General features: G+C 46.3%; 1 protein-coding gene across 5 annotated transcripts in view; it reads left to right on the forward strand.

The window, feature by feature from the left end:
• Positions 1 to 12,464, forward strand: part of C10H15orf39 (chromosome 10 C15orf39 homolog) — a 35,483-nt gene that overhangs the window by 5,088 nt on the left and 17,931 nt on the right. For 2 of the 5 annotated variants that reach the window (XM_043493614.1, XM_043493616.1), the window contains exon 1: positions 678 to 939. The exons of 2 other annotated variants lie outside the window; for them this stretch is intronic. The gene's annotated coding sequence lies outside the window, so the exon portion shown is untranslated. Of the gene's footprint in view, positions 1 to 669; positions 940 to 12,464 lie in introns of those variants that run through there. One more of the 5 variants, XM_043493618.1, reaches the window with a different exon arrangement.

A 12,464-nucleotide genomic window follows, 5' to 3' on the forward strand; every position in this document is an offset into this window, starting at 1 on the left:
AGGTGCCACAAGTCCTCCTTTTCTTTTTGCGAATACAGACTAACACGGCTGCTACTCTGAAAACAGCCAGATAGAAACCCACCACGGGCCCCAGGCACGAGCGGGAGGTAGGACATTTCAGTGCCACGCCACTGATGCTCCACTGAGTTGGCCAGGCTCATGGCTTTGCCTCGCTCATCCACTCATGCTGTGTAGCTTTGGCTTGAGCCTGGCCAGCTCCTTCAGGGTAGTGGCCCTCACGGTGAGCGGAGGCAAAGTCTCCATGTGGCCGATTGGGGCTGTGAAACAGGGCCCCACGCCCAGGCTGGGTCACCATCTCAGCCCAAAAAGAAAAGGAGTACTTGTGGCACCTTAGAGACTAACAAATTTATTAGAGCATAAGCTTTCGTGAGCTACAGCTCACTTCATCGGATGCATTGTAGCTCACGAAAGCTTATGCTCTAATAAATGTGTTAGTCTCTAAGGTGCCACAAGTACTCCTTTTCTTTTTGCGAATACAGACTAACACGGCTGCTACTCTGAAACATCTCAGCCCATGCAGCCTGCCCTGAACCTGAGTCCCGGCTCACGCCTGCCAGCACTTCTTTCCCTTTCAACTCCTCCCTCTTCCCCACCCTCTCCCTAGGGCCCCCCTTATCCTCCCACCCCCCCCTTCCCCTTCCTCCCACTGACTAACTTCCTCTTCGCATTCACAATGCAGCGAGTTCTCAGCTCTGGCCGGCAGCGGCTCCAAACCCGTTCCTGCGGTGGGGTGTTTTTCTTCCCCTCTTGAGCCGGAGCAGCCCGGGAGGAAAAGCCTGTCAGGCTGAATTTGCAGCCCTGGATGCCTGCCTGCCCCGATCGCTCTCACGGGGACGGAGTGGGGCTGGGACCAGCGCTCCCTCGCTCGGAGGTGGATGCGGCGTGGCCGGGAGCGCACGGCGGGCTTTGGGAAGAGAGGTACCCAGACGTGGCTGCTGAGCGCCCGGCTTCACCGCCCTGCCCAGCGCCGAGAGCCCCTTCCTCCGCCGGAGCCCCCCCGCTGGCTCTGGACCATGCGCCTGGGGAGGGCCAGTTTACCTGCGGGGAGCAGCCGGTCCCGGCACCAGCAGCCACAGGTAAGCCCAGCGGCCCCCCACTCGCAGCAGCCAGCCGGCTACGTCAGGACAACGTGCTGGGGGCGAGGCGAGACCGTTCAGTCTCTTGTTTGGCCGTCCCTGGCTGTCCCCGTGCTCAGAGGAGAGGGGCTCCGGGCTGGGGGCCAGAACAAGTCACTCTGCAAAATTGCTTCGTCTCTCCATTCCCCAGCACCGCCCTTGAAGAGCACCGCGTAGTTTGTCGTGTGAGGCAGGGAGCGGAGAGGAACTGAAAGATCTGTTATTGCATCAGATTACTGGAGGCTGGGGGAATAGAAACCGGCGAGGTAAATGTGGTTCCTCCCTCTGTGTAGGAGACTCAGCATCGACTGTGCAGAGGCCTGGGTGGGGAGCTGAGATGGAGAATTCCTTGACCATCCCCCCTTTCTTGAGTATGACCAAGGCTTTTAGCTAGTTGTTTAGTCTACTTGGTGGATTTGGGCTAATGCCAAAAATGTGCTTCACAGAATGATTCTATAATGTCTCCTGGCAAGTTCCTTCTTTTTCTTACGGGTTGGAACCATTTGTTTTTAAGAAAACTCTCCATTTTAAAAAATAACCCTAGTCTTTTCTTTTAAAAATGCCTTTTCTATCGTTCTGAGGTGCCCCAGCATGTGTGCAAGCATAATTTCTGGAGATCTCAGAGTAGCAGCCGTGTTAGTCTGTATTCGCAAAAAGAAAAGCAGTACTTGTGGCACCTTAGAGACTAACAAATTTATTAGAGCATAAGCTTTCGTGAGCTACAGCTCACTTCATGCATCCGATGAAGTGAGCTGTAGCTCACGAAAGCTTATGCTCTAATAAATTTGTTAGTCTCTAAGGTGCCACCAGTACTGCTTTTCTTTTTGCGAACTTCTGGAGAGGAAGAGTTCGCAAATTAAATTTTTCTGTGTATAGATTCTTCTATAGTTTGTTAAACCTGGTTCACTAATGGTATTTATTGTTTCTCGTTTCCCTTCAGTTTTATCACTCCTTAACAGTGATAAAATGACTGGACTGGAGCCTGGCCTGTGGCCATGAGAATAACTTTCAGCAACTGGCAATATAATCCTTTGTAAAAGGGGCTGGTTATAATCCGCCCCTCTGACACAACAGTTATATATTTTATATAGTATAGTGAGTTTCCCCCAAGTCCCCCTCCCTCCTCCGACTGCACTGAGTTTTTATTAATTCCCACAGATCATCTGTTTCTTGTTGGATGGTTAAGAGCATAATGGGCTTCAGGCTTCAGTTACAGCTTCTTACCCATTTATGGAGAGTTTAGGTTCCTGTGGTTTATGTACAATGTGTATGTTGGACCAAATGCTGCTTTCAGCAACATATTCAACTCTCTCATTTAAATCAACAGGCATTGATGAACAGTAAGTAAGGTTTATTTTTGGTAACTATAGTACTTGCATCAACAAAGGGACTCAGTGGGCAGAACTTAGGAAATACCATTTGTGTGAATGTGTGTATTGAATAAAGGACATTTGACAATAGTACACGCACACATACATGAGCTTTTGGTTATGTTTCAGTTTCAGCTTTTCTTAATTCTTTAATAGATCATTAGAGCAAGTATAGTTAGACTTAAATATTTAGTGCTTTGTTGTTTTGTGACTGCCTGTAAGTGGCCACCAGCTCTAAAATGCATATATCTCGGCTTGTTATATTTTAAATTAAACTGATATGTTTGAACCAGATCTGTGCATACTGGACCAGCTCCACATCCAAGCATAGAGCATTCTTCCTTACTTATGGTACTCTTCAAGTGCTCTTAGAAATAATTCTCCTATTTGCAATAAAAATGATGCACCCCTGCAGGTAGGGGAGTGAGTGAGTTGAGTACACAACTTCTTAAACATCAACTTAAAACAAGTTAATTTGGTTAAAGGGAAAACTTGGCTTTGCCTCACCATTTGAAAGCTCCAATAGTGAAGTGCTTCTTCAGGAGAATAAGCTGTGCAATGTAAGGGCTTGAACCTTGACATCTTCCATACTTCATCCTGCCACTGACCTCAATGCAGGCTCGAACCCTAAGTCAAAGACTGCTGGAGAGGTTACTGGAAGGCGATTTCCTTTGCAGGGGCACAGGGTCTCTGAGATCATGAAACCAGCATTGCAACTGGGCAGAAACTCTCATAATTGTAGAAAGAATTCCAGTAGCTTTTGGGCAACATTTTAAAACATTTACACTTTAAGACTTTGACCCTGCCTTTACAGGCTGCTTGTTTCATATGGTATCAGTTTTGTTTTTACATGATAGCTGCCACCAGTGTTCTCCAAAATGGTGCCCACTGTCTTATAAAATGGGCATTTGCAGGTTATAAATGGATCCAGGAACTGGCAATAGGATCAAGTGCCTCCCACCTCTTTAGGCTGCCACTTCAAATCTGGCCTGTGGTGCTGGCTAAAGTTGTTACCATCTAGTCACCAATGTGGGCTGTAGAGAGTTGTCTGAGCTGTCAGTCCAGCACCATTTGCATGCATTAAAACCAGCTTTTACCAGTGAGAGGGGCTTCTAACAACAAGGTGCTTTTTGTTTTTTTGAACTATCAGTGTTGAGCTGAGCAAAATGCTGGCCCGAAGACGGGCTCTATGGAGCTCAACGGCTTGCCTCTTTCACCAACAAAGTTGGTCCAGTAAAAGATATGGCCTCGCCCACCTTGTCTCTCTCAAAAGGGGTACAGACCTTTTGAGGCTGGAGTTCTCCCCCATTTCCCACCCTTTGGCACCCCTTCTTCTATCTTGCCATCCATGCCTCGTCCCTGCCCCAGAATCTTTTGTGTCCTTTCCCATATGCTTCATGGGACCCAACAGCACAGATGGAGCTTCAAAGGAGTCTCTGCAGTAGTTGGCAAAGCTGCTTATAAGGAGTCTAGAAACTGAGGAGGACCTGGTTGGGAGGGACTGAATAAATCTCTTTGAATGGATGGAGAGAGACAAGGAATGAGAACATAATTCTGATTCACCTAATTCCCTGGCCAACTACTGATACCCTCATGGGAGCTGTACGCTTTAGCGTGAGGGGCTGCTAGAAGAGTATAAGTGTGGTAGGACTGTAGGACTCCTGCCCTTAGATCTGGACAACTGGCGCATAGATGAGAGTTTAAAAAGGTGGCTGGAGATCTCTTGGCTTGTTGCTACCTGTCTCTTTTGGATTGGCTGGGAGTTGGTGATTACCTCCTCATACCACATGGGGGTAGGAGGAGAGAGGCTGAACTGAGAGACTTACACTTGTTGTTATATTTTTCCTGAGTTGTTGGGCATCTAATCATGTGGAGGAAGGGCAGGGCGGGTTGTATTATGTGGTGTGGCGGCCGCATGATGGCTTGGCCCCTGAGGGCTAAATGATAGACACAGTTGTACTTGTTTTGAGTTGTCAAAACAAAAACAAATGTATGAAACCTCCAGAGCAGGCTCTGTGGCAGGGGGTGGAGGACATGTGCTGGATGGTTTCATTTAATTCCTTTCATTGTGGGGGGAGGCAGTGGGGTGGGAACCTCACCGGTGCCCTTTTAAAAACTTCAGAAAAGTGCCGGATAAAGCAGATTGTGACCAATCAGTTCTTATAATGATTTTCTTCACATTTCCCCACTTAAAAAAAAGAGAGCATTTCTTTTCTTCTCACCCCCCCCCCGCCCCAGCTTCTGGGAAAAACCCATTTGAAAACAGGAATAAATCTATTTAATCCGCCCACCTTTTTTCCCCCCCAGTCATTATTTGTGAGGTTTCACAATCGCTCACAAAGGACTCTGCACGTGCTGAAATTCATTCAGGCATTTCCCTTGCCTCTGCTTCCTACACGGATGGTACCATGAGACAATAGCCTTTGTTTTTGTAGCTTTATCTGTGCCAGCTGCTTATCAGTCTTGTAACAGTTAAGACCACAAGCTTATAAATCTTTCTCATTTAAGTAGTTCCATTGGCTTTGTTGGCACTACTTGTATGTGTAAGGCAGGATCTGGGCCTAAAGGTATAGTCCCAGTGGAGGCAGCTGAACTATATACAAGGAAAAGAAAAAGGGTTTCTCCCCCATCCCCCCCACCTCGAATAGCTGTGTGTTCATATATTACTTATTGTGCACACAAACCACTTTTAACAACACTTAGCGCTTATTCAGTTTTTTCATCCTGGAGTGCTTTATAAATAATGGAAATGGACAAGTAGCCTGAGCAATAGATTACAAAGTTCAAACAAGAAAAGGAGTACTTGTGGCACCTTAGAGACTAACAAATTTATTTGAGCATAAGCTTTTGTGAGCTACAGCTCACTTCATCGGATGCATCGAAAGCTTATGCTCAAATAAATTTGTTAGTCTTTAAGGTGCCACAAGTACTCATTTTCTTTTTCCTTATAATGACACTGGTAGTTCAGTGACTGTTAAGAACTGCTAAATTTGCAACAGCCTTAAAGTAAATGTAATCAAATGGAAATACTGTGATAATTCAGTCTACCAAAAAAACCCTGTACGCAGGAACACAAATTCATTAGCAACTGGGGAGAGGAAAAAGTCCGTTGTGCATGTAAATTAATAAACTTACTGTTGTAGTAATTTAGTATTTTGCACTTAATTTATTGTGGGGTTGGGGTTTGGTTTTTTTCAGTTAAAGAAATTTGTTGTGCTTAGTTTGATCACTTTAAAAATAGTATTTAGCATTAGAATAACTTAGGTTTTGACATTCATACATCCATCAAGGAGGAGGGGGGAGGGGGAGCAGAAAAGGGTATGTTTTCCCTTCTGTTAGTTTTCTGCAAGGCTGGGTTAATCACAGCAGCCAGCCTGTCTTCATTGTGAAGATTACCTATGTGAGTTGGGCCCTGCCTAATAAAATTACATCCGTGTTGTCAGGATCTTATTGTGCTTCTGGGCTTCTGTGTGGTTTGGAGACGGGGTGATGTTCTTGCGCTCGCTACAAAGTTGAATTGTGTTTGCTGCTTGGTTGCATAATTTTCTTTTTAATTAAAAAAGTTTGAAGTTATAGGAAAAACCCATAGGAAGGCCCTAAAATCTTAGGATCCACACACTCTCTTCACCTCAATTTTCAAAAAGGTGCATCATGATCATGTGAAAATCGGGAAGGAAAGATAAATGGAATCTCTCTACAACCTCAACTACAGAATTCGCTCCTGAGTGGTCACTATAGATGGATTTCAACATAAACTCCTCTCGAAATCACATGCCGAAACACCGTCTCTGTCCAGAACTTGGACACTCCAACTGAGTACATTCAGATCGGGGTCTGCATTTTGAAATTTGAGTCTCTTAACCACCACTTGGGCAACAAGATGGCATCCAATACTCGCAAAGTCAGAAAAGCTGCTGTCTCCTGTCAGACCTGCTTATGGTTCATTTTGCTAATCCATTAAGTAGTGGTTAGGGGGCATCACTTGGGTCTAATCCCAGCTCTGCCTAATAACTCCATTGTGACTTTAGGCCACTGACTTCCTATTTCTCAATGACTCAGTTTCTCCATCCGCACACAAGGTCTGATAACAGGGGTGTTGTGAAGCTGAACTGATGTTTGTAAAGACCTTGCAGACCCTCTGATAAGAGCTGCAACATGTTTATCTAACTGACATCTGACTTTATTAGCGTCTCCTCCCTCAGGGGCAGTAGAAGACTTCCAGGGAATGGGAGTGTGGAAGGTATCACAGGTCATCTGGCAGTCAGGTATTCTTTCGTTGAGGACTTTAGCACTGTAAACAGCCAACATTGTTAAGGTGTTTTTTAATTAAAGGAGGTTAAAGGTAAATTGCCAAGGAACCTCCTGATCACATTATCTCACCCAATCCCCAAGTACTGGCTTCCAGTGAGAGCACCTCTGTAACAGAGGGAAAGGTGAGGTAAACAAACCTGTTAGAAACAAGAAGGGCAAGAAGACACCCAGGTGACTGTGCTGTCAGAGTCACTCCATGTTACTGAACTCGTGAACTACATAAGGGCAGGTGCATGAGTCTTCTTGCTGCAGTGCCATGTAAATGCCACCTGGCAACCCTAGAGAGTCTCTCCTGCCTGTCCTCTTCCATGCGCTTCCATGTGCTCCCAAATACAGTCTCTGTCCCCTTGCCACAGGCTCAGCTGGAAAACTCTAGCTGCCTCTCTCTCCACTTTCTCACCACCTATGGACTCCTGTACAGAAAATCCATTGTTCCCTTGGGGGTGGGCCAGCCATACAGCCAATTAAAGTCAGTGGCTCCAAATCACTCTGTGATGGCTTTTCAGTGATGGCCCTTCATGAAGTGTCAAGCACCTTTCCTGGGCAGTGCTGCTGTCTGGAACTCAGTACAGCTGGCTGCCTGGGGCAAGTTTTAGGCATGTATTTAGCACAGAAAACACAAAAGGAGTTCATAATCTGATACAGACGTGGCCCACGCTCTCGCACCAGGGACTGGCCTCGGACTAACAATCACCTATTATTCTCCTGAGGAAGTGGGTGCTGCACACAGCTTCCTAGAGAAAGGAAGAAACCAAACCATAAAGCCCATGCTCATGCTGTGGCAGTTCCTGCTGCCTTTGCTATGAGAGAGGTTTTATCACCCTCTTTCTTCCTCTTTTCTCCACCTTCCCCCCCCCCAACTCTTTTTTAGCTTTTAAATCCTGTGGACTTGTGTCCTGCTCCAGGGTATGTGTTTGTGTGTGTGGGGGGGGGAATAGTGATCATGTGCAACAGTGGCGTGCACGACCAACTGCTTCAGAGTGAGGCAATGGGCCAAATGAATTCCTGACTTCAGTGGAGTTACCCCATGGATGAATCTGCCCCCCTGAGATCCCACCACATGGTTTGCTTCAAGGGGAGAGGGAGAATCTCCTCAGTTTAAAGACCCATATGTCTGACAGGGTGGTGGTATTTCAGTTCTACATGGCTCTAAATAAACCAGTTGTTGTACAGGAAGGCGTTTCATAGACTTTAAGACCAGAAGAGACCATTAGATCATGTTGTCTGACCTCTTGTATAACACAGGCCTGAGGATTTCGGCCCGTTGCCCTGTAATTGGGCCCAATATATTGTTTGGCAAAAGCGCATCTTCCTGGAAAGGCATCTAGTCTTCATCTGAAGACATCAAGAGGTGGAGGTTTCCCTTGATACATTCCAGTGGATGTAAAGGGGGGAATCTGGATTCTCAAACGTGAGGGGAAAAGTTAAATGATTGCAGGCTCCCCAATCTCAAGTACAGATGGTGACTTGGGGAAATAATTTCCCTCCCGAAAAAGAAAAGTTGCTGAAATTAAATAGCAGGGGGAGAAACAAATTGGAAAGGATTTTATATCCATAATTAACTACCAAACTCTTATTCTCAATATGTCTTACTTATAATCCATTTGCTCAGGAAAACAAACTACAGAGTTTTGGGGTGAGAACTGATATATCTTAGAGCAGCAGATTACTTAAAAGGCAAGTAAATCAGTTGACCAGCTGAGTAAGGGAGGAGCTGTCATTCCAGTTTCGGCTAACCAATTCGGGTTCAGAATTTATCTTTGCAAGTTCTGTGTAGGGAAACCACCTTTCCACTTCTAATTTCCACAGTCAATGTGATTCTGGTGGGGATATTGCAAAGAAACAGCCTTTTCTCTCTTTGATGGAAGAATCCTGTGTGGTATTGAAAACTGAATATTACTCTGGGAGAAGAGGGAAATGCAGTGGAGAGGGGAAATCAGGCTCAAAGCTTTTAAATGAAGGTTGGATGTCTTATGAAAAGATTAGCTCTAGTTTGACTATGAACTGTTGGGCTAGATGCAGGAATCACAGGGTGAAATTTCTGTGGCCTGGGTTATGCAAGAGTTCAGATCATAATGGCCCCTTAAAGTGTTTGCTTTTTTTAATCCTGTATAAATAGAGCTTGAAAAGTGGGGTTTCAAAAAAAAAATTGCTTGGGCCTCTTTATTAAGTCATTAAAAACTTGACCTTTCATGTGGGTTTTGTTTAATCCTTGCAGGTCATCCTTTTAAATGCTTCATGGGCGTGCCTCCATAGGAAAATTGACCAGAATAACTATTCTTCAATAGCTCCCTGCGTGGATGCTCTAGTCTGAAGTAAAAGTGACTTTATTTGGAATAAGTATTCCACTCATAAAGCAGACTGTTTGGAATATCATGTCCAGAGGGGGGAGTTATGCCAGAATAGCTATGCTGGTCAATTTCTCCTGTGTAGACAAGACCTTTATTTCATCCCCACTTTCTATTTCCTCCGTGTTTCCCTCCCAGTCACATTCTGTGAGCACTAGATAATGCCAAGAAAAAAACTCAGTCCCAGATAATAAATGGAAAGAAATTCATCAGTATGGTCTTGACCAGGGGTGGGCAAACTTTCTGGGCCGAGGGCCACAACTGGGTGGGGAAATTGTATGCAGGGCTGGGACAGGGGGTTGGGGTGTGGAAGAGAGTGCAGGGTGTGGGAGGGGATGCGGTGTCCAGGAATGGGCTCAGAGCAAGGGATTGGGGCAGAGAAGGGGTGCAGGGTATATGAGGGGGCTCAGGGAAGGGGGTTGGGGTGCAGGAGGGATGTGGGGTGCGGCGGGGGCTCAGGTCAGGGAGTTGGGATGCACAGGGGTGCAGGCAGGCGGCTCAGGGCAGGGAGTTGGGCTGCAGCAGGGGTGTGAAGTGCAGGCAGGGGGCTTAGGGCAGGGAGTTGGAGTGCGGGGTGTAGCAGGGGTGTGGGGTGCAGGCAGGGGTTCAGGCTCCGGCCTGGTGCCGCTTATCTAAAGTGGCTCCGGGGTGGCAGCAGCACATACCAGGGCCAGGGCAGGCTCCCTGCCTGCCTGCCTGCCCTGGCCCCATGTGGCACTGCTCCTGGAAGCGGCTGGCACCATGTCCCTGCGCGGCCCCTGGGGGCAGGGGGGTGGCACAGAGCTCCACGCGCTGCCCTTGCCACGCCTCCAGGTATCTCCCCCGAAGCTCCCATTGGCTCTGGTTCTCTGTTCCTGGCCCATGGGAGCTGCGGGGGGCGGTGCCTGGAGGCAACAGCAACGCACGGAGCCCTCTGCCCCCCTCCCCGCGCCATCCCACAGCCGCAGGGACATGGTGCCGGTCACTTCTGAGAGCGGCGCAGGGCCAGCGGCACCACGAGGGGCAATCCCGCAGGCCGGATCCAAAGCCCTGACAGGCCAGATTCAGCCTGCAGGCTGTAGTTTACTCACCTCTGATCTTGATATTAAGTAGCATTTTCGGATGTCCAGCAGTTATTACTGTGATGGTCCTATAGCTCCCTCTGCTGGAATGATAACCCATTGTAACAATTGAATATACATTGAGCCATATGAAAGGCACTAACTGACATTGCTGAACACTAACACAAGAAGTCCACAGCTGTGGGGGGAGAGAATGAGAGAGAGACAGTGTGTGTTGGGGGAAGAGTGTGTGTGTCAGCATGCTGCCTCTTTAAGTTGAGAGCCACCGGAAGCAACCAATCTGAGGCAGAAGCCGATGCATGGACAGCTGATGTCTTCCTCGCCCCATCTCAGCAGAGACACACGGTACATGAGTGGGTGGAGGGGGACACTCCAACGTCAGCCTCCGCCTCACTCCCTGGTTCTGCGCAGCAGGAGTCTCTTCCCACCCCTCCCAGCAGCAGCCTGCCCTGCCTGCCTGCCTAGGGCCAGAGGGAGCAGGATTCCGCATTAATTTGATTCCCTCAGAGTTCTCCCACAGCCTCCTCTCCCCACAGACCCAGGAGGTCTATCTCCTCCCCTGTAGTCCAGGTAGGAGCGTGTTTGCTGCTGGCATCCTCAGCTGGGCAGCAGCTATGTAAGCTCTCCATGTGGAGCAGTTTCAAAACTTCGTGGGGCTTTGAAAGGGGAGGAGCACATGCCTGTGTAGCTGGATTCAAGGCAGTGCAGTTCAAAACGGTGAGCAGAGCAGTCACAGTAGGCATTGTAGGATACCTCCTGGAAGTCAGTTAAGGTGACATAATGAACACAGCGTCTACACTGACACTTTGTTGATCTAATTTTGCTGCAAAAAGCTCTATGCCTCTTGTCGAGATGGTTTTATTTTGTTGGCAAAACAGGAGCATTTTTGTTCGCAGGAGGAGCATTGTAGTCTGCACACCTCCACTGTTTTGTCGACAAAAGCTGCCTTTTGCTGACAAAATTGTCTAGTATAGACAAGGCCTTAGTTGAGTGTAGAGTCTTGGTTTGTTCTCAGCCAGTAAACCGTGATAGCACAATAACACTGTCAACACCTAAGACACTAGCTCAAAATAAGAAATTGAGACTGGTCATATTAAAGAATATCTGGTTGTTTCTAACATTTGGTTTAAAATGAGTATAGTAAACTTTAAGGTTAATTAACCCAATTATCTATGGTTATACTTAACTGAATTCTAGGAGTAATATATGCAAATGTACAAACACAATACAGTTGCATAATATAAACTCCCTAGAATGTTTGGAGGATTAAGAAAGATTGGCCTAGAAATATTTTTGAGAAAACATTTTAAATCATTAAAAGAAATGGCTCAGCTATCTACACGTTTCCCACACCTCCAAACATTCGATTGAATCATGGCAGAACCATCGCATGCTGTTATTGCGTGTTTGGATTTAACAAGGGGTGATGGCAAATAGCTAACTCAGCTGAAGTTTTATTTAAGACAATTGATCGGTACTGAATACAGCACTGTGCAGACTACAGATTGAAAAACATACATTACCAATGTGAGAGCAGAGAAGTTTGTAGCTCACTTTGCTTCCAACTAACATCCCCAAATTCATTCCTTATATATTGGTTTAGGTTAGGAGACAGAAAATCCTTTGAGGAGGAAAAAGCTACTTTCCCGTAATGTATCCTAGTGTTTCTTCTCTCTTCAGTATTTCAATTTACCTCAGTACTTGATGGAATTTCTTTTATGGTATCACAGTTTATATGATTGATAAGCGAAAGGAATTTCTAATCCAGTTTTTATTATTAACAGCTGTGGTAACAGGCAATTTCTAATGAGTTAAAAACATCTTTCAATGGGTCATGTTTTCATAAATCACAGAAAGCATCTGCAATAACAAATACATCTTATCAATCACAGAACTTAATTGTATTATAAGTAAGGCCCTACTTAATTTGTGATATTGTAGCTCCTGCAATATTAGGCTTCCTCTGCAATTTTGGTTTTAATTAGTTTACTTTGCATAGTCCACAATTTTGCATACACTTTGAGGTTTGCAATCCCCCTCTCCCCCCCAGTACAGTAGAACCCATTTATCCAAGCTAATAGCGGTGGGGCTCAGGCTGTCAGTTGCAGCAAAATGTCTGGTTATCCAAAAACAAGCCCCCTTCCCACCACCATCACCATCCAGGCATAACATAATACTTGAGTGTTTATATTGTTCCAGCAAATTTTTCTTAATCAAATAGGTCTACTCTATTCCAAA

Source organism: Dermochelys coriacea, chromosome 10, assembly GCF_009764565.3.
Source record: "Dermochelys coriacea isolate rDerCor1 chromosome 10, rDerCor1.pri.v4, whole genome shotgun sequence".
NCBI lineage: Eukaryota > Metazoa > Chordata > Testudines > Dermochelyidae > Dermochelys > Dermochelys coriacea.